The sequence below is a fragment of the Aotus nancymaae genome, unplaced genomic scaffold, assembly GCF_030222135.1.
Source record: "Aotus nancymaae isolate 86718 unplaced genomic scaffold, 86718_ANA_hifiasm-v0.15.2.pri h1tg000063l, whole genome shotgun sequence".
NCBI classification, from domain to species: domain Eukaryota; kingdom Metazoa; phylum Chordata; class Mammalia; order Primates; family Aotidae; genus Aotus; species Aotus nancymaae.
The window spans coordinates 308,968-329,983 of NW_026988477.1; the positions used below are offsets into that span (position 1 = coordinate 308,968).

Below are 21,016 nucleotides of genomic sequence, written 5' to 3' on the forward strand. Positions count from 1 at the left end.
AAAGGGTGTGGTCTCTTGTCTTAAGTCAACTCTCTCCAGTTTTCCTCCAACTCCCTGGGGGCTCCTTCTTAGTTTCTTTTGCCAGCGATTCAAAATGTGGGTGCCCCAGGGCTCACTCCATATAGGCTCTACCCAACAGCTTTGAAGATCACGATGCGTTTTACTCCCAAAGGTGTATCTTTAAACCAGACCTGGAGCTCTGCCTTTTTAACAGTTCCATATGGGTATTTTAAGAAGCATATCAAACATTACACAACTAAATAATTCTTTTTTTCCTTTGACACAAGTATAAAACAGGTACCTTTTTTCTTAAGTTCAGAGTTGCTATATCACAGTGACTAAGAAACTTTGGATTCTTACTTCAAGTCCTGCTCTTTCCCTCTGTTCCCCTCAGTGGATTGCACGGTCACCTACTGTTTAAACCAAACCTGAAGATTCATCCCTGACTGCACTCCTTCTCTCATACACCGCATCCAGTTACCCAACAATCCTACTGGCTCTGCCTCTAAAGTGCATCCAGGATTCTTGGTAAAGAAGGCTTTGTGACCACCTGCTCCAAACACATGGCAGTGACAGACAAAATGTGAGACAGAGCTGGGGGTCAAAAATAAGACAAATGTACAGGAAAAAAACAAACAGACAGACAGAAGGGCCACAAAAACCTTTCTATTCAAACCAAAATGCCAAGTTATCTGAGGAGACCTAATGCTAAGGAAGACATTCAACAGGATCAACTACTGAAAGAGGAAATTTGTTCAGAAAAAAACAGTAAACTATTAAACAAAAACATGTAGAAAATGCAGAAAATTTAAAACTAGCTAGATCAACAGAATAGAATAAGAACCCAGAAATAAATCCTCACATATATGTCAACTGATTTTCAACAAAGGCACCAATACCATTAAATGGAGAAAGAATAATTTTTTCAACAACCAAGTAGAAGAATGAAGTTGGAACTTACCTTATACCATCTACAAAAAGTAAGTCAAAATGCATCAAAGATCTAAATAAATGTAAGAGCTAAGACCAGAAAACTCTTAGAAGAAACACAGGGGAAAATGTTCCTAACATTGGATTTGGCAATAATTTCTCAGATATGACACTGAGAGCACAGGCCATAAAAGAAAAAATAGATAAATTGAACTTGATCAAAAGTAAAAAGTTTTGTGCTCGGAGCAGGAGTCCCCAACCCCCAGGCCACAGACCAGTACTGCTTTGTGGCCTGTTAGGAATCAGGCCACTCAGCAGGAGGTGGCAGCGGGCAAGCAAGCATGACTGCCCGAGCTCTGCCTCCTGTCGGATCAGCGGCGGTATCAGACCCTCACAGAAGCATAAACCCTATTGTGAACTGCACATCTGAGGGATCCAGGCTGCACTCTCGCCATGAGAACCTAACGCCTGACGATCCGTCACTGACCCATCGCCCCCAGATGGGGCCATCTAGTCGCAGGACAACCATGTCGGGGCTCCCAGTGACTCTACATTATGGTGAGTCGTATGATTATTTCATTATATATCACAGCGTAACAATTATAGAAATAAAGTGCACAAAAACGTGATAACGCACTTGGATCATCCCAAAACGATCCCCCGACCTCCGGTCTGCGGAAAAATTGTCTTCCAGGAAACCAGCCCCCGGTGCCGAGAAGGCTGGGACCACTGCATCAGAGGGTGCTGTGAAAACGTGAAAAGACAGCCCACCGCGTGGGGAAAATACCTGCAAGTCATATGTCTAATAAGGGACTAATATCCAGGAAATATAAACACTCTTACAACTCAACAACAACAACAACAGCCCAACTGTGAAAGGGGCAAAGGACTCGAATGAACATTCTTCCACAGAAGATACACAAATGGCCGATAGGTACGTGAAGAGATGCTCGACATCATTAACCATCAGGGAAGTGAAAATCAAAGCCACAGTGAATCTCACTTCACACCCCTTAGGGCAGCTATTATTGGCTGGGCACAGTGGCTCACGCCTGTAATTCCAGCACTTTGGGAGGTCGCAGTGGGCAGATCACCTGAGGTCAGGAGTTCAAAACCAGCCTGGCCAAAATGGCAAAACCCCATCACTACTAAAAATACAAAAATTAGCCAGACATGGTGGCAGGCTATTTCACAGATAACATCGGAAAAATGTTTAAAACAATGTTGAAGGGTAAAGTCTAGCTGTGAAATAATTATACATCTGTGTGTAAATACACAGACACACTCATACGCTACATTATTTATGGATATACACCACAGGGAAAGGTGGAATGCCCACACACCCATGTGCACCGGCAGGATAAACAGAAATCGGGACAGCTGCTACCACAGGGAGAAAAAGAGAAAGAGAAGAGAATCTACTGGGGGAGTGTATTCAGAAGACTTCGACCACATCTGTAATATTTTATTTCTCTAAAAATCTCCCAAGCTAACAGCCAACGTACAGGGAAATGCAGACCACGGGAGCATGAGTAAGACGCCACGCCGGCGTGCAGAGGAGCACGTCCGTTAAGTAAGACGAGACACAAGTATGATGCAGAACACGTATGTTCAGTAAGACGCCACGCCGGCGTGCAGAGGAGCACGTCCGTTAAGTAAGACGAGACACAAGTATGATGCAGAACACGTATGTTCAGTAAGACGCCACGCCGGCGTGCAGAGGAGCACGTCCGTTAAGTAAGACGAGACACAAGTATGATGCAGAACACGTATGTTCAGTAAGACAACACGCACGCGTGCAGTCGGCAAGACTGAGACTGGAGACACAGGTGACCCAGACAGTGAACAGCTCCTGAAAAGCTCCAATTCCATTCCCAAGAAAGACAAATTACATAGGAGGAAAAGCTTCTCTCTCCCTTCACCTTATAGCTTTTCTGTCTACAAGGCACCAGGACACTCTCTGGCAAACGCTGAAATGTCAGCAAAGTGGCCTTAGAAGTCATGCTGGCAAGCAAAGACATGAAAGACAGAAACGCATTTTGACACGCAAGACTGCTATGATCCTCTGGGACAGGAAAACAACTCTTCTTTTTAACAAAGAATTCAAAGGTGCTTAGACCCAGGCTGGACATATCTATAATCTTTAGAGCCATAAAAACACAAGATCCACTCAAATGGTGTAAGCAGCCCTCTGGAATAAATTACAACCTAACTGCGGCCTACTGTGGCTCTGAGGCCTCCAGTATTTGAGTTGAGAGGCCCTTGCCACAGTCTACCCGCATTTTTCCGGAAAAAAATCTGGTCTACACTCCAGCCACTCCAGCCAGCAAATGTGATGAGGCAACCCAGCGAGGACAAGGGAAGGGAACCTCCATTCAGTGGTTAGGAGGTGACGGTGTCTTCAGTGGACCAGCACGTTTAACCCCACGAAGGCTGAGAATTAAACGTAGCAGTGCTGTGAAAAATCACATTTTCTGAATTAGTATTTTTTGAGCTATGATGAAGAATTTATCAGACCATATAAAGCTGTATTTAGCATCATATTGGCCCTATGATTCTAATTTAAAATATGCAATGGAATAATTGATTGAGATTTGTGATTTTAAGTTGAAAATCTAGTAAGTTTATAGAAAGTATTGAACCTTTTAAGCAAATGTATGATTCACCATATTTAAACTTTTATTCAATACATAATACTTAAGTACTTAGGAAGGTCTAGTTACAATAAATTTATAAACAAAAATTTAAATGTCTAACATTAAGTTTATAAAATAGGATAAAACATTACTTAGAATCTTCTTGAAAATGAATGTTAAAAATTGCTAAATATACAAATATAATTTTTCCTAAGTTGAATCTAAAAGCACCTTTTTTTTTTTTTGAGACAGAGTCTCACTCAATTGGCCAGGCTGGACTGCAGTGGCACAATCTCAGCTCACCACAACCTCTGCCTCCTGGGTTCAAGCGATTCTCTTGCCTCAGCCTCCCAAGCAGCTGGGACTGCAGGCGTGCACCACAATGCCAATGCCTGGCTAATTTTTGTATTTTTAGTAGAGACAGCGTTTCACCATGCTGGCCAGGCTGGTTTCAATCCGCCTGACCTTGTGATCCGCCTGCCTCGGCCTCCCAGAGTGCTGCAATTACAGGCCTGAGCCACTGCGCCTGGTCCCTAAAAGCTTTTAAAAACCCCATGCTTTTGGATTTCTAACTAAAAATTGAATGTTGACTTTTAGAAACGTGTTTCTGAAAAATATTTTCTTTTTTTTTGAGATGGAGTTTCGCTCTTGTTACCCAGGCTGGAGTGCGATGGCACGATCTCGGCTCACCGCAGCCTCTGCCTCCTGGGTTCAGGCAATTCTCCTGCCTCAGCCTCCTGAGTAGCTGGGATTATAGGCACGCACCACCATGCCCAGCTAATTTTTTGTATTTTTAATAGAGACGGGGTTTCACCATGTTGACCAGGATGATCTCGATCTCTTGACCTCGTGATCCACCCGCCTCGGCCTCCCAAAGTGCTGGGATTACAGGCGTGAGCCACCGCGCCCGGCCTGAAAAATATTTTCTATGCACAAAATCCATTCTTAAGAGTACTAACAAACCCACATTTATCATGAAGATTTTCTTAAAGCCAGATAACAAAATAAGAAGTTCCACCATCATTCTCATTTCATATTGTTTTAAGAGTTCTCACCAACGTAACAAACACGAATAGAAAATAAGGAAAGAAACAGATAAAATGGTCATCGCTGGTAGACAGTGATAAAACTCCCGGAAACTTGGTTACGAAGAGAGGTTCCTGGAGTGTGGGCCGAGGACCAGCAGTTTCAGCATCACCTGGGAGATCATCAGCAGATGCTTGAGGGGGTGAGGGGTGGGCAGTGCAGTGGCTCACACCTATAATTCCAGCCCTTTGGGAGGCAGAATTGGGAGAATCACCTGAGTCCAGGAGTTCAAGATTAGCCTGGACAACATAGTGAGACCCATCTCCACAAACAGAATTATTTTTAATTAATGAGGCATGGTGGTGCACACCTGTAGCTCCACCCTCAGAAGGCTAAGGTGGGAGGATGGCTTGAGCCCAGGAGGTTGAGGCTGCAGTGAGCCATGATCACACCACTGCACTCCAGCCTGGGCGACACAACAGAACAAGATCCTGTCTCTCAAGAGAAAAAAAAAAAGGAGAGAGAAATAGTAAAAATACATATTAAAAAAAAAAAAAAGAAATGCAAATTATTTCCCAGAAAGAACTCAGAAATCGGAGGGTAGGCCCAGCACTCTGGGTTTTACAGGCCTTACGGGTGAGCCCCAGCAGTCCAGAGCATCAGCTCGAAAAGCTTCCTTCTGGTTTGTGTGCCCCTCCCAACTTCCAAAAGACAGAAGCAGCACAGAGCTCAAAAGTGCAGGATGATGAGATCAAACCAGTAAGAGAAAGGAAAAAAAGCAGGCAAAGCAACCTCCAGATACCGTAATCACAACCAAACTTCGCTCCAAGCCCATCAGCAAACAAAGCACTGCCCAGCTCTTCCCAGAAGGGGTGTGCACTGGCACCCAGAACCAGCAGCCTGACAGAAGGACAAACCCCAGAAACCAGCAGTGACACCAGACAGGGACAGCCAGGAAACGCAATGAAATAAACGCCTCAGTTGAAATGCCACCAATCAATACAAACCACTCAGGAACGGCTTTAACAGCGCAGGTGACTTTTATAAAGAAACTACAAAATCTATTTACAAAAAAAGGGAGAGCTGAATAAATTTTAAGACACACACTATTCCTGGATGGACAGACAGAATATATATTTATTTCTAGACTTGATTCTCCTGAAATCAATTTAGAGCCTCTGATAAATGAAACAAAATCCCAACAGGAGTTCTTGGGACTAAATTATCTCAAAATCTACCTGGAAAACTAAGTAGGCAAAACTTGAAGGGTTCAAAAAAGGAAAAAGCAAGGAGCAGAGGACTGGCTTCATGAGACATTAACACTCCTCGGAGCTGCACGATGGGACCACAGGCGCCCAGAGAGACCTCCGATGGGCGTGAGTCAGAATGAGGGGCGACCAAATGACGTGAACGTGAGGAGTTTTTTGTTTTTGAGACAGAGTCTCACTCTTGTTGCCCAGGCTGGAGTGCAACGGCGCAATCTCCGCTCACCGCAAACTCCGCTTCCCGGGTTCAAGTGATTCTCCTGCCTCAGCTGCCCGAGTAGCTGGGATTACAGGTGCCTGCCACCACACCCGGCTAATTTTTTTGTATTTTTAGTAGAGACAGGAATTCACTATGTTGGTCAGGCTAGTTACGAACTCCTGACATCAGGCGATCCACCCGCCTCGGCCTCCCAAAGTGCTGGGATTACAGGCGTGAGCCGCCGCGCCTGGCCAAGAGTTTTTTAATAGTATAATTTACAGGGGAAACAAAAGTTATACAACTTTTAGGTATTTGTCCCAAGGAAATAATCAGAGACGTACAAAGATGTACGTATGTGTTTTGATTTATCTACAAGAGCAAAATAGGAAATGGCCTAAATGCTCGACAGGAAGAACGTAACAGTCCTGCCCACAAGGCAGAATCGTCTCTTCAGAGGACACTTGGCGGTGGGGGTTGCTGGGACGTCAGACCTCTGTGTGCAGTGAGCACTGTGGGGGCCCTTGCCCTGCATCTTGTATGAGCTTGCACAGCTGCACCAGGTGGCCAGCCCACGACGGAAGTGGGGTGCCCGCGGTAACCCTGGAGTGTGATACCAATTGTGTAACTAAAAACCTACACACAGAAAAGGCTTGGAAGGAAGGAAATAGCTCAAAATATTAACAGTGAATACCTCGAGATGGTGGCAGTGTGTGTCATAAAATAAGAAAATCAGTACATCTGTATACAGAAAAGAAAAATATTTATCCTCTGTGGACATTTAAACAAATACTAAATTAAATAACTTTGAGGTATTTAAATTAAATGTTATATTAACAACAATAGCAAAAAGGAAATTACAGTACACACTTGTGAACCTAACAAGCATTAAACACCAATACAAGCACTGGGTGCTTTCTACGTCCAGAAGCCTTCGGCTCTGGAAAAATCCTACTGAAAAGCAAGAAGGCAACAGCTGCCTTGGAGAGGAGGGGTGCTGGGGGGTGCTCAGAGCAGCGGGGCCTCTCACTCCACCCCCCCTTTCCCCTTCTCCAGGAGGAACCAGTGTTTTCCTTCCTAGCTCCAGGCCTGGCACGGTACCTGGTAGGTAGTGTGCACTCAATAAATGTTAGCGGAGAAATTTCCAAAATGAAATGGCAAAGAATCCCAGAGATAACTCACAAAAGTAAACTCTGTTTAGTAACATGTGAAGATGCTCATGCTCCTCAGAAATGGTAAAACAGCAACAATGGACAGGTTTCTACCGAATAAACTAACGAGAGCTTCGGCAAGCGCCAGCGGTGGCAAAGCTGACGTTAAAACAGGGTTTAGACCGGGCGCGGTGGCTCACGCCTGTAACCCCAGCACTTTGGGAGGCCGAGGAGGGCGGATCATTTGAGGTCAGGAGTTCGACACCAGCCTGGCCAACATGGTGAAACCCCATCTCTACTAAAAATACAAAAACTTAGCCAGGTGTGATGGTGGGCACCTGTAGTCCCAGCTACTTGGGAGGCTGAGGCAGGAGAACCGCTTGAACCCCGGAGGTTGAGGGTGCAGTGAGCCGAGATCACATCACTGCACTCCAGCCTGAGCGACAGATCTAGACTCGGTCTGAAAGAAAAAAAGAGAACGCAAAACACCCCTATGATTTACACAGAACTGGTGAATACAAATGATATATCCCATTTGGAAAACAACTTGGCAGATGTATGAGGAGCCATGAAATTGTTTAAACACTTGTACCCACTCCACTCTGAAAATCTGTACCATTAAAATAATGGAAAATCAAGAAGCTTCAGTCACAAAGACCTTCGTCACAGTGTTATCAGAGAGTCAGACGTGCCCGCGACATCGTGCTAGCAGAGGGTGAACTGGTACAAGGCAAAGAGGCTCACGCAACACTAAGTGGAGGAAGCCAGACACGAGGACACGGACGGAGTGACTCACTCGCAGGAAAGCCCAGGACCGACAATCCACGTGGCGGGAGGAAGACGCAGCTGCTGGGGCTGCAAAGGGAGGGGGGGGGAAAGACAGCGGACGGGGGCAGGGATACGTTCTAAACTTAGATTGTGGTGTGGTTGTAGAGCTCTGTGAACATCTAGACCCACCGACGTTCACTGTTTACAGGACATACTGTCAGAGGGCAGGAGTACAGGAGGAGGATTTCCCCATCGAGCTGTGACAGGCCAGGGACAGTGGCTCACGTCTGTAATCCCAGTATTTCTCCACTCCGGAGGTCAGGAGTTCGAGACCAGCCTGGGCAACATGGCGAAACGCTGTCTCTACTAAAAATACAAAAATCAGCTGGGCATGGTAGCCTGCACCTATAATCCCAGCTACTAAGGAGGCTGAGGCAGGAGAATCGCTTGAATCCAGGAGGTGGAAGTTGCAGACATGGACACAGGGACACACAGACACACAGCACACAGGACGTGGACACAAGACACACAGCACAGACACAGACACAGGGACACACAGACACAGGGACACAAAGACAGGGCACAGGCACAGACACACAGCACAGACACGGACGCAGGGACACACAAGGCACAGGACATGGACGCAGGGACACACAGACACAGGACACAGGACACAGACACAGGACACAGGACACAGACACAGGACACAGACACAGACACAGGACACAGGACACAGGATACAGGACACAGACACAGACACACAGCATAGACATGGACACAGAGACACACAGACACAGGACATAGGGACACACAGACACAGGGACAAATGGCACAGACATGGACAGAGGGACACACAGACACAGACACGGACACACAGCACAGACATGGACACACAAAGACACAGGACACAGACTCATGGACACAGGACACAAGGACACACAGACACAGGGACAAACGGCACAGACACGGACAGAGGGACACACAGACACAGACACGGACACACAGCACAGACACAGACATATGGCACAGACGTGGCATAGACACACGGCACAGACACAGACACAGGGACACAAAGACAGGGCACAGACACAGACACACGGCACAGACACGGACATGGGGACGAACAGACACAGACACAGGGACACACAGACACACACACACACAGACACAGGGACACAGACACATAGAACAGGGACATACAGACATACACACAGACACAAGGACACATGGCACAGACACAGAGATGCATGGCACAGACTCACGGCACAGACACGCCAGCAGTCACAGATGTGAAGTCCCACCCTCACTGTGACACCCAAGGTCAGGGAGTGCTCCCAGCCCCACAGAGGGAAGAAAGACTGGAACCACACTGCTGCAGGCTTCATCTGCGCCCCCAACCCTAACCCAGAACTCACCCCACAACCCCAGACTCTAGGTCCCAGCCATGCACCCTCCGTGTGGGCCAGGAGGGCACCCTGCCTTTCCACAGCTGTCTGTGAGGAGCTTCTGGGGCACATCCCAGCCAGGCCTGGTCTAGCCACCTCCACACTTCTCAGCCCAGCCACACCCCACACGGCCCCTATTTCTGAAAATGCCAAGAGCTGGCATAGGTGACTGGGGACTCAGCTGTTATTTGTCTACAAGAAACTACTGAAGCTCCCCTGTCCCCGTGCATCTGGCTGCCCCCTGTAGGGCAGAGCCCTACCCATGCCCCATCAACCCGCTGCAGCCCCTCAGAGGGTCTGCGCTGAGCCGGGGGAGACTACAGATCCTGTGCAGGTGCAGGGTCCCTGGGCCAGGGCGGGGGGGGCAGATGCCAGTCAGGCCCCAGCCCAGGGAGACCGCTCACTATTCTCAGGCTGGTTTTACATGGGAGCCAAGCTGGCAGGGGAGGCACCATCCCTGGGATCTGCTTTGTCACTGACTTTCGGGGCACTGGTTCTCACCCAGAAGCCTGCTTGCAATTGCCATGGAGATAGCCTGTGGGCCTCGGCTAAAGATGCCGCAGCAACCCCTCGGCCTCCCCACCCAGTCCCTGCTCCAACAGGCCAAGAAGTGGAAGCCACCTAGCCTGCTCCAAAGCAAAGACCGGGTAGAATAAGAGCTGGGCATGGCCTGTGGAGACCCCATCCCCAAGCACACACATGACAGCGTGTAAGCCATCTACCACATGCCAGGGACTCTCATGACACCCTCAGGGGTTACACCATTACACAGTTCTTTATAAGACAAGGAAACTGAGGTTAAGAGAACACATCCCAATCCCAGCACTTTGGGAGGCTGAGGCGGGTGGATCATCTGCAGTCAGGAGCTCGAGATCAGCCTGGCCAATATGGTGAAACCCCATCTCTACCAAAAACACAAAAATTAGCCAGGTGTGGTGGCGGGCGCCTGTAATCCCAGCTACTCAGGAGGCTGAGGCAGGAGAATCGCTTGAACCTGAGAGTTGAAGTTTGCAGTGAGCCGAGATCGCATCATTGCACTCCGGTCTGGGCGACAGCGAGACTCCATCTCAAAAAAATGAAAGACAGCACATTCCACATATCCAGGCTTACAAACCGGGAGCAGGTGGTGCTGGGGCCTGGGTCCCAGAATGACAATGCCACGCCTACACAGCGGCACAGCAACACACGTGGACACACGCTGAGGCCAGCCCCACATGAGTGCCACGGTCCCTGCTCAAAGCACAGGGAGGTTCCTGCCACGAGCAGAAACCTCCCCATTGTGCCCCCTAAAGAGGGCTCCAGGACAGAATGGGGACCCCACAGAGTGGGCACCACAGCCGCTAAGCCCCAAACCACCTCCTTCAGGGAGAAGTAGGCGGCCCTTGCAGGAAAGGCTCCACAGCCCCTCATGCTGACCTCCTGACCCGTCACTCTCATCTCCACTGGGGCACTGGGCTGGCTGGAGTGCCCGGTCCAGCTCGGAAGAGGTCAAGGGCAGCAAGCTCTGAGCAGTAAGGCCACCACAACCTGGGATGGGACCTGGTGAGCAACCACGAACACTACAGGGGCACGCCTGGGTCCCAGCTAGCGGGGAGGCTGAGGCAGGCAGCACACCCCGTCCCCTGCAGGACCAGGCTTCGTGAGGCCCAGCTAAAACAGAAGGTTTAAGTAAGATCCAGGCCGGGCCTCGTGGCGCACGCCTGCAGTCCCAGCTACTAGGGAGGCTGAGGTAGAAGAATCACTTGAACCCAGGAGGCAGAGGTTGCAGTGAGCCAAGATCGTGCCACTGCACTCCAGCCTGGGTGACAGAGAGAGGTTCTGTCTAAAAAATCATAACAATAATAAATAAATAAGATCCAGAGCCTCAGAAATTATGTGGAAATGTCCAACTTCCAGCGAAAAAATCACTCATCTTATGAAAAACAAGGAAGATCTAACCCTAGATGAAAAAAGACAATAAAATGCCAACACCAAGATAACACACATATTAGAATTACCTGACAAATATTTGTAAAGCAGTTATGATAAAAAGAATTCCACAATTATAAAGATCCTTGCAACTAACCAAAAAAATAGAAAATATCATCAGTGAAAGAGAAGATTAAAGAAGAATCAAATGAAATTTTTACAACTAAAAAATACAATAAACAAAATAAAAACTAAGTGGATGGGCCAGTTACGGAATAGAGGGGACAGAGGAAAGAATTAACAAATATATTAAAAAATAATAGGCCGGGCGCAGTGGCTGACACCTGCAATCCCAGCACTTTGGGAGGCTGAGGCAGGCGGATCACGAGGTCAAGAGATCGAGACCATCCTGGCCAACGTGGTGAAACCCTCCCTGTCTCTACTAAAAAATACAAAAATTAGCTGGGCGTGGTGGCGCACACCTGTAGTCCCAGCTACTTGGGAGGCTGGGGCAGAAGAATTGCTTGAACCCGGGAGGAGGAGGATGCAGTGAGCTGAGATCGTGCCACTGCACTCCAGCCTGGCACCTGGCAACAGAGTGAGACTGTCTCAAAAATAATAATAAAAATAATAATAATAATAATAGAAATTACCCACTATGAACAGAGAAAATGTAGACTTGAGAAAAAAGAAGGGGCTGGGCGTGGTAGTTCACGCCTGTAACCCCAGCGCTTTGGGAGGCCCAGGTGGGTGGATCACCTGAGGCCAGGAATTCAAGACCAGCCTGGCCAACATGGTGAAACTCCATCTCTACTAAAAAAGAATACAGAAATTAGCCTGGCATGGTGGCACGCGCCTGTAATCCCAGCTACTCGGGAGGCTGAGGCAGGAGAATTGCTTGAACCCGGGAGGCGGAGGTTGCAGTGAGCCAAGACTGCACCACTGCACTCCACCCTGGGCAACAGAGAGAGATTCCATCTCGAAAAAAAGAAAAAGAAAAAAGAAGGCCAGGCATGGTGGCTCACACCTATAATCCCAGCACTTTGGGAGGCTGAGGTGGGAGGATTGCTTGGGTCCAAGAGTTTCAAACCAGCCTGGGCAACATAGTTAGACTCCATCTCCACAAAAAAAAATCTTGAAAATTACTCAGGCATGGTGGTGTGTGCCTGTAGTCCCAGCTACTCAGGAGTCTGAGATGGGAGGATTGCTTCAGCCTGAACAACAGTGTGAGACCCTGTCTCAAAAAGTAAAAAGAAAGAAAAAACAAGAAGAAGAAGAACAACAGAGCCTCAAGGAACTATGGAACCATAATATTAAAATCATCAGAGTTCCAGGAAAAAATGGAGAATAAAGGCAGGGCTCAAAGATGAAATGGCTGAGAACTCCCCACACTTGGTAAGAGAAATAAACCTACAGGTTCAAGAAGTGGAGTGGACCCCAAACAAGATCAAGTCAAAGATAATCAAAACAAGATACATCACAGTCAGGTTTCCAAAAACTGGAAACAAACACTGAAAGCATTCAGAGGAACATAATACCTTATCTATCTAGACAGGCAACTCAGCTGACAGAGTTCTCATCATAAGCCATGAAGGTCAGAGGGAAGTCGTACAGTATTTTCAGATGCTGAAGGAATTGTCAACCCAGATATCTATACCCAGCAAAACATCTTTGGAGAATAAAGGGGAAATCAGGTCATTCTCACGTGAATAAATACTAAGAGAATTTGTCACCAGCAGATCTATCCTAAGAGAATAATTAAAGAAATTTCCCTAAACAGAAGGAGTATGATTTTTTTAACTGTTGACCATTAGGAAGAAAGAAAACTGGAAAGAATAAAAATATGGGTAAATAAAATTTCCTTCTCCCTTTGAGTTTTCTGAATTATGTTTGATGTTTGAAGCAAAAAATTACAGCACACTCTGATGTGCTTCTAAATACATGCAGAGGAACTATTTAAGATAACTGTATTACAAGTGGAATCAGGCAGCGGCACACAAGTAAGATTTCTATACTTGAACTGGTAAAATAACACCACCAGAAGACTGGGATAAGTCACGTACACATCGTGCAATACTTAGCACAACCTCTAAAAATCTATACAAGAGAGACACCAGAAGTACTACAGAAAATAAAACAGAATTCTAAAATAAGTGCAAGTAACCTTTAGGAATTCAGGAAAAAGAAACCAGAATGAAAACAGAGATATCAAACAGAACAAATTTTAAACAGAACAAAACAAAAATTAAAATAGCAGACCTAAGTTCTAACATAACAATAATTATATTAAATGTAAATGGTCTAAATTAGCAGTCCCCAACCTTTTCGGCACCAAGGACCACTTTTGTAGAAGACAGTTTTTCCACAGATGGGGCTGGGGTTGGGGGATGGTGATGAAACTGTTCTATCTCAGATCATCAGACATCAGTTAGATTATCACAAGGAGCATCCAACCTAGATCCCTGGCACGCACAGTTCACACTAGGGCTCCTGCTCCTATGAGACTCTAGTGCCACTGCCGATCTGACAGGAGGCAGAGCTCAGGTGGTGATGCTTGCTTGCCCACCACCACCTCCTGCTGTGCGGTCCAGTTTCTAACAAGCCACAGACTGGTACTGGTCCAGGGCCCAGGGCTGGGGGACCCCTGGTCTAAGTAAACCAAATAAAAGACAGAATTGGTAGAATGGACTACAAAACATGACCCAACCATATGCTGTCTACAGACAACTTATTTAAAATATCGCAAGTTGAAATATAGGCAACTTGAAGTAAAAGGATGGAAACGGCACAATGCACAAATATTAATCAAAGAAAAGCAGCAGTGACTACATTTCCATCAGATAAAGTAGACCTCAGAGTGACTAAGATTACCAGAGACACAGAGATACGGATATAAGTGAAGTCTCTCCAGAAGACACGGCAATCCTAAACGGGAATGTCTTAGTCCATTTGTGCTGTTGTAACAAAGTACCTGAGACCGGGTGATTTATAAACAATAGAAATTTCTTTCTCACAGTTCTGGAGGCTGGGAAGTCCAAGATCAAGACACCGGCAGGTTCAGTATCTAATAAGGGCCCATTCTGTGCTTCCAAGATGGCACCTTGTTCCTGTATCCTCCAGAGGGGAGGAATCCTGGGTCCTCACAGTTCCTCTTCAGCCCCTTTTTAAAGCACTAATCCCATCCCTGAGAGTAGTTCCCTCATGGGTTAACGATCTCCCAAAGGCCCCTCCTCTTAATACTTGATATTGTTGCATCGAGGATCAAGTTTCAACACGAACTTTGGACGGGACACAAACATGCCAAGCGTAGCAGTGTGCATACCAAACCACAGAGCTTCAAAATGCGTGCAGCCGAAGCTGAAGGGCCTGGAGGGAAAAACAGGCAGATGCAAAATCATAGGAGGGAGATGTCAACAACCCTCTCTCAACAGCTGATAAAGCAGCTAGACAGAGCATTAGCAGGACAGAGAAGAATCCAATAACCCCTTAAACAGATACTCATCCACATTCATAGAACACTCCACACAGTAACGGCAGTATATCCACTCCTTCCAAGTGCCCGTGGAGCATACACCAATCCTGGGCCAAAAGCAAACCTTCACTAATTTTAAATTATTGAAATCGGGCCGGGCGCAGTGGCTCACGCCTGCAATCCCAGCACTTTGGGAGGCCGAGGCGGGCGGAACACGAGGTCAAGAGATCGAGACCATCCTGGCCAACATGGTGAAACCCCTGTCTCTACTAAAAGTACAAAAAATTAGCCGGGCGCAGTGGTGCGTGCCTGTTGTCCCAACTACTTGGAAGGCTGAGGCAGGAGAATTGCTTGAAACCAGAAAACAGAAGTTGCAGCGAGCTGGGATCGACCACGGCACTCCAGCCTGGCAACAGAGCGAGACTCTGTCTCAAAAAAAAAAAAAAAAAAATTACTGAAATCACATAGAGTATGTTATCTGACCACAATGGAATCAAACTAGAAATGAATAATAAAAAGATACTGGAAAACCTCCTAACACTTAGAAACTAAATAACATATTCTAAACAATGCATAGGTCAAAACGGTAGTCTAAAGCAAAATTTAAATTGAATATATGGAGGCCAGGCACCATGGCTCACGCCTGTAATCCCAGCATTTTGTGAGGCCGAGGAGGGTAGATCACCTGAGGTCAGGAGTTGGAGACAAGCCCGGGCAACATGGCAAAATATCATCTCTACTAAAGATACATTGATTAGCCTGGCGTGGTGGTGGGCGCCTGTAGTCCCAGCTATTTGGGAGGCTGAGGCAGGAGAATCGCTTGAACCCAGGAGGCAGAGGTTGCAGTGATCCAAGATTGTGCCACTGCACTCCAGCCTGGGTGATAGACTGAGACTCCATCTCAAAAAATAAAATAATAATAATAATAATAAGGTAAAATGACAAAAGCACAAAATAAAAATACATGTAACTGAATTAAATGGAAAAGACAATATATTAAAATGTGAGGTATACAGCTAAAGCAGTGCTAAGAAGCACATGTTCTGTTTCAGTTTTTGTTTTTTGAGACGGAATTTGTCACCCAGGCTGGAGTGCAATGGCGCAATCTTGGCTCACTGCAACCTCTGCCTTCCAGGTTCGAGCGATTCTCCAGCCTCAGCCTCCTGAGTAGCTGGGATTACAGGCACCCATCACCAAGCCTGGTGACGTTTTGTATTTTTAGTAGAGACGGAGTTTCACCACGGTGGCCAAGCTGATCTTGAACTCCTGACCTCAGGTGATCCGCCCGCCTTGGCCTCCCAAAGTGCTGGGATGACAGGCGTGAGCCACCGTGTCTGGCCTAAGAAGCAAATTTATAGAAAAAAAAAAAAAAAAACCTGCAATCACTAGTCTAAGCTGTTGCCACAGGAACAGGGAAAATGAAGAGTAAAATAAACTCAAAACAGGATGAAGGAAGTAATAAAATAAGGGCAGAAATAAACGAAATAATAAGAAAAAAAGAGAAAATCTCCAGCAAGACTGACCAAAAGAAAAAACCACACACACACAAGAACAAAAAGAGAAGACAAAAACCACCGACGTAAGAAACGAAACGAGAGATAGTACGAACCCTGCAGACATCAAAAGGCTGATGAGAGAACACTATGAACAACTCTAAACACATAACTTCAATTTCCTCAGAAAGCGCAGACTGACACATCTTACCCAATACGAAAAGGATAATTTTGAATATCCATATAACTGTTAAGGAAATCGAATGCATACTTTGAAAGCTCCCAAAAAGGAAATCTCCAAGGCCAATTGGATTCACTGCAGATTTCTAACAAACATTTAAAGAACTAACTCCATCTGAACACATGGCTTTTAGAAAACAGAAGAGGGGCCGGGCGCAGTGCCTCACGCCTGTAATCCCAACACTTTGGGAGGCCGTGGGGGTAGATCATGAGGTCAAGAGATCAAGACCATCCTGGCCAACATGGTGAAACCCTGTCTCTACCAAAAATATAAAAATGAGGCAGGCATGGTGGCACGCGCCTGTAGTCCCAGCTACTGTGGAGGCTGAGTGAGGCAGGAGAATCGCTTGAACCCGGGAGGCGGAGGCTGCAGTGAACTGAGATTGTGCCACTGCACTCCAGCCTGGTGACAGAGGGAGAGTCTGGTCTCAAAAAAAATAAGAAAGAAAGAAAGAAAATAGCAGAGGAAGAACATCTCCCAATTCATGTACGGAGCTTGCATTACCCTGACATCAAAACAAGACAAAGACAGCACCAAAAACGAAACCCACACACCCACAGCCTTCAGGAATTCATACGTAAAAATCCTTCACAAAATTTTGGCAAATAGACTTCAGCAGTATGAGAAGAATTACATGCCACAACCACGTCTGTTTCAGGGACGTACGGCTAGTTCAGTACTCAAAAAATCAATCATTAGACACCTGATCGTGCCAAGGCAAAAAAAGCATTTGGCAAAATCTAACAGTCATTTACTGTGAAGCACTCGGAACACCAGAACAGAGGGAAACTGCCTCGACTTAATAGAGAGCAACTACAGACACCACCGCTCACATTATTCTTAAGGCGCAAGTCTGAACGTTTTCCTCCTTAAATTAGGGACAGAGCAGCAATGCCCCTCTCCCCACAGCACTCTCTTCAACGTAGTACTAGACGTTCTAGTGAATGCTTAATAAGGTAAGAAAGGGAAAACATTCAGATTTGAGGAGAAGAAACAAAACTGCTCCTCTTTGCCGACGACACGTTTGTCAACATAGGAAATTCCGGGGAATGTACAAATAAATTGTCCTAGAACTACTAACAAGTTAGTTCCGCGAGGCTGTAGGGTACATGATGAACATAGAGAAACCTGTGGTTTTTATATACACCAGCAACGGACATACGGATACCAACATTTAAAATACAATACCATCTATAATCACACAAGATGTAAACGTAACAGAACACGCGCAGGACTTGTAGGATACGAGCTGCAAAGTGCTGATGAAAGCAACCAGAGACCTACACAAATGGAGACACAGACCACGTTCCCACACTGGAAGAGTTAACCCAGTAAAAATGTTCACTCTCTCCAAACTAACGCACAGGTGTTATATAATTCCTAGCAATATTTTCTTATATATGACAAGATGATTCTAAAATTTATATAAAAGGCAAAGAAACTAGAATGGCTAAAATAATTTAAAAGAGAAAGAACAAACTGAGAGGAGTAAGTCTACCCAATTTCAAGCCTTATTACATAACTACAGTGACCAGGACTTGTGGTACGAGGGACAGACACGCAGATCAATGGAACGGAATAAAGAACCCAGAAATAGATCCAGACAAGCATGCCCAGTTGATCTTTGATAAAGGCACAAAAGTTATTCAATGGAACAAATATAGCCCTTTCAACAAATGGCACTGGTGTAACCGGACATTCACAGGCAAAAAACAAAACAAAGTCCTCAACCTGAACCTCACAGCTGATACATGGAAAGCGTAAACTGACAAAACTTTAAGCAAAAGAGAATCACAGGAAAAATCTTCATGCTCTAGGCTGGCAAAGAGTTCTCAACACAAGCCTCACCTACGAAAGGAAAAACTGACAAACTGGACTTCATCAAACTTTAGAGATTCTGCTCTGCGGAAGTTTCTATGATGAGAACGGGCTCTCTGCCCCCCGCTGGACAGACGGCCGCACCCCTGAGACAGCACGGGGAAGGGGAAGGTCGGAGGCCGCGGATCTGGTCGTCTTGGGCGCCTGGTCACCAGGGTGCTTTCAGCTCTGGTAAAGGGGCTATTGTCGCCATCAGTGATCACTTCACTGGCCTCAAGTACACGGTCTGCACGTTCCAGTATGACTCCACCCACGGCAAATTCCATGGCACCGCCAAGGCTGAGAACGGGAAGCTTGTCATCAATGGAAATCCCATCACCATCTTCCAGGAGCGAGATCCCTCCAAAACCAAGTGGGGCGATGCTGGTGCTGAGTACATGGGGGAGTCCACTGGTGTCTTCGGCGGCATGGAGAAGGCTGGGGCTCACTTGCAGGGTAGAGCCAAAAGGGTCGTCGTCTCTGCCCCCTCTGCTGACGCCCCCATGTTCGTGACGGGCGTCAACCACGAGAAGCATGACCACAGCCTCAAGATCGTCAGCAATGCCTCCTGCACCACCAACTGCTTAGCGCCCCTGGCCAAGGTCATCCATGACAACTTTGGTATCGTGGAAGGACTCATGACCACCATCCACACCATCACTGCCACCCAGAAGACCGTGGATGGCCCCTCCGGGAAACTGTGGCATGATGGCCGCGGGGCTCTCCAGAACATCATCCCTGCCTCTACTGGCGCTGCCAAGGCCGTGGGCAAGGTCATCCCTGAGCTGAACTTCCCGGGAAGCTCACTGGCATGGCCTTCCGTGTCCCCACTGCCAACGTGTCAGTGGTGGACCTGACCTGCCGTCTGGGAAAACCTGCCAAATATGATGACATCAAGAAGGTGATGAAGCAGGCATCGGGGGCCCCTCAAGGACATCATGGGCTACACCGAGCACCAGGTGGTGTCCTCTGACTTCAACAGCGACACCTTCTATGCTGGGGATGGCACTGCCCTCAACGACCGCTTTGTCAAGCTCATTTCCTGGTATGACAATGAATTTGGCTACAGCAACAGGGTGGTAGACCTCATGTCCCACATGGCCTCCAAGGAGAAAGACCCCTGGACCACCAGCCCCAGCAAGAGCACGAGAGGAAGAGAGGCCCTCACTGCTGGGGAGTCCCTGCCACACACACTGAGTCCCGCACCACACTGAACTGCGCCTCCTCACAGTTTCCATGCAGACCCCTTGAAGAGGGAGGTGACTAGGGAGCCCCACCTTGTCATGTACCATCAATAAAGTCCCCTGTTTTTTTCTGACTGCCCTGCCGGCCTGCCCCATCCCTCCCACAGTGTCCCCTGGGAACTGGGCCCCGGGCTGAGACTCCCTTAACTCTAACCTTCAAGGCTTCTCAGCTTACCCCAGCCTCACGGCCTCCAGCCCTGCCATTCACTGTCCTTACCACAAGCTCCCCAGACCCAAACCCCTCCAGCTACTGGGGCAGGAGGTCCAGCCTCCGACTGACCCTCTTGATGGGACCCCTGAGGAGAAAGGTGCGGAGAGGGACTGTGCACACTTCCAGAACTGCCCACCCGGGAGCCCGGCCTGCAGTCACTGTTGAGAGGAGAGACTAGGGGCACAGAGTGGATCCTGGGGCACGGGGACTTTGCAGTTGGCAGAACACACACCCTGGCGGGGCTGGGCCCTGGCTCCATCGTGACCAGCAAGTTCCTGGCCCATATCAGGGACATACGAATAAAGAACAGACCACCAGGTCCAATCCCCACCTGCCTCGGACCCCCTGGGGACAGTGTCATACCAGGAAATTCCTCTGGGTTGAACTGAAACCTTCCTCCCTTCTCTCCCACCCCTGTCTGCCTCCCCCTGGGAAAGTCTGTGGTATCCCAGAGCAGCCCTGAGCCTGGGCTCCTTCTGTCCTCCAGGCCGCCAACCCTCCCTCGGGTCTGCTGTGCCAGGCCAGGCATATGAGAGACCCAGGCGTCTGCAGTGCTGGCCCGATGCCCGTGCAGTCAAGCCAGCCCCACGCTGCTTCTACCCAGGGAGTCACCAGGTTTGGGCTCCTCAGGCATCTCCTCCCTGACTCATAGCACACACGGAGATACGGAGACCCCAGAGAAGACCCCACAGGACTGGAGCCTGAGGCCAGGGTCAGTCTCCCACACACAGCACAGCCAAGCCCTGCACAGGTCTCACGCCCAGCCAGTGTGGACCCCCACCTCGCACAGAATCAGGAGACCCTGGGGGCTCCCAGCAGGCCCAGTTCTGCCCTCCAGCCCAGGAGAATGTTAAGAACCCTGAAACGCAGGAAGGAGGAGGCAGGAAGGGAGGGAGGGGACACAGAGAAAGGGAGTGGGGGTGTGGGCCAGGCCCTCTATAAAGACCCAGCCAGGGGTGTGTGCTGAAGAGGGGGCTGGGATCCCACCCTACCAGAGCAGCACCAGGCCTGTCCCCAGGATGCAGAGGCCACTGTCAGGAAGGGACACAGGGTCCTAGATGAGCAGCCTCCTCCCGCTGCCCCACCTGGCCCTCACAGGCACACCACATTGACTGTACGTGGGCAGGGGCCCTGCACTGTGGGTTCTCAGTGACACCACAGGACCAGGGGTCT

At 47.9% G+C, this 21,016-nt stretch overlaps 1 protein-coding gene and 1 pseudogene across 3 annotated transcripts in view; one reads left to right on the plus strand and one right to left on the minus strand.

Annotated features, from left to right (window-relative positions):
* CACNA1B (calcium voltage-gated channel subunit alpha1 B) overlaps positions 1-21,016 on the minus strand; it is a 251,939-nt gene that overhangs the window by 219,784 nt on the left and 11,139 nt on the right. The window lies entirely within an intron of this gene.
* Positions 1,272-19,602, plus strand: LOC135270532 (glyceraldehyde-3-phosphate dehydrogenase-like; annotated as a pseudogene).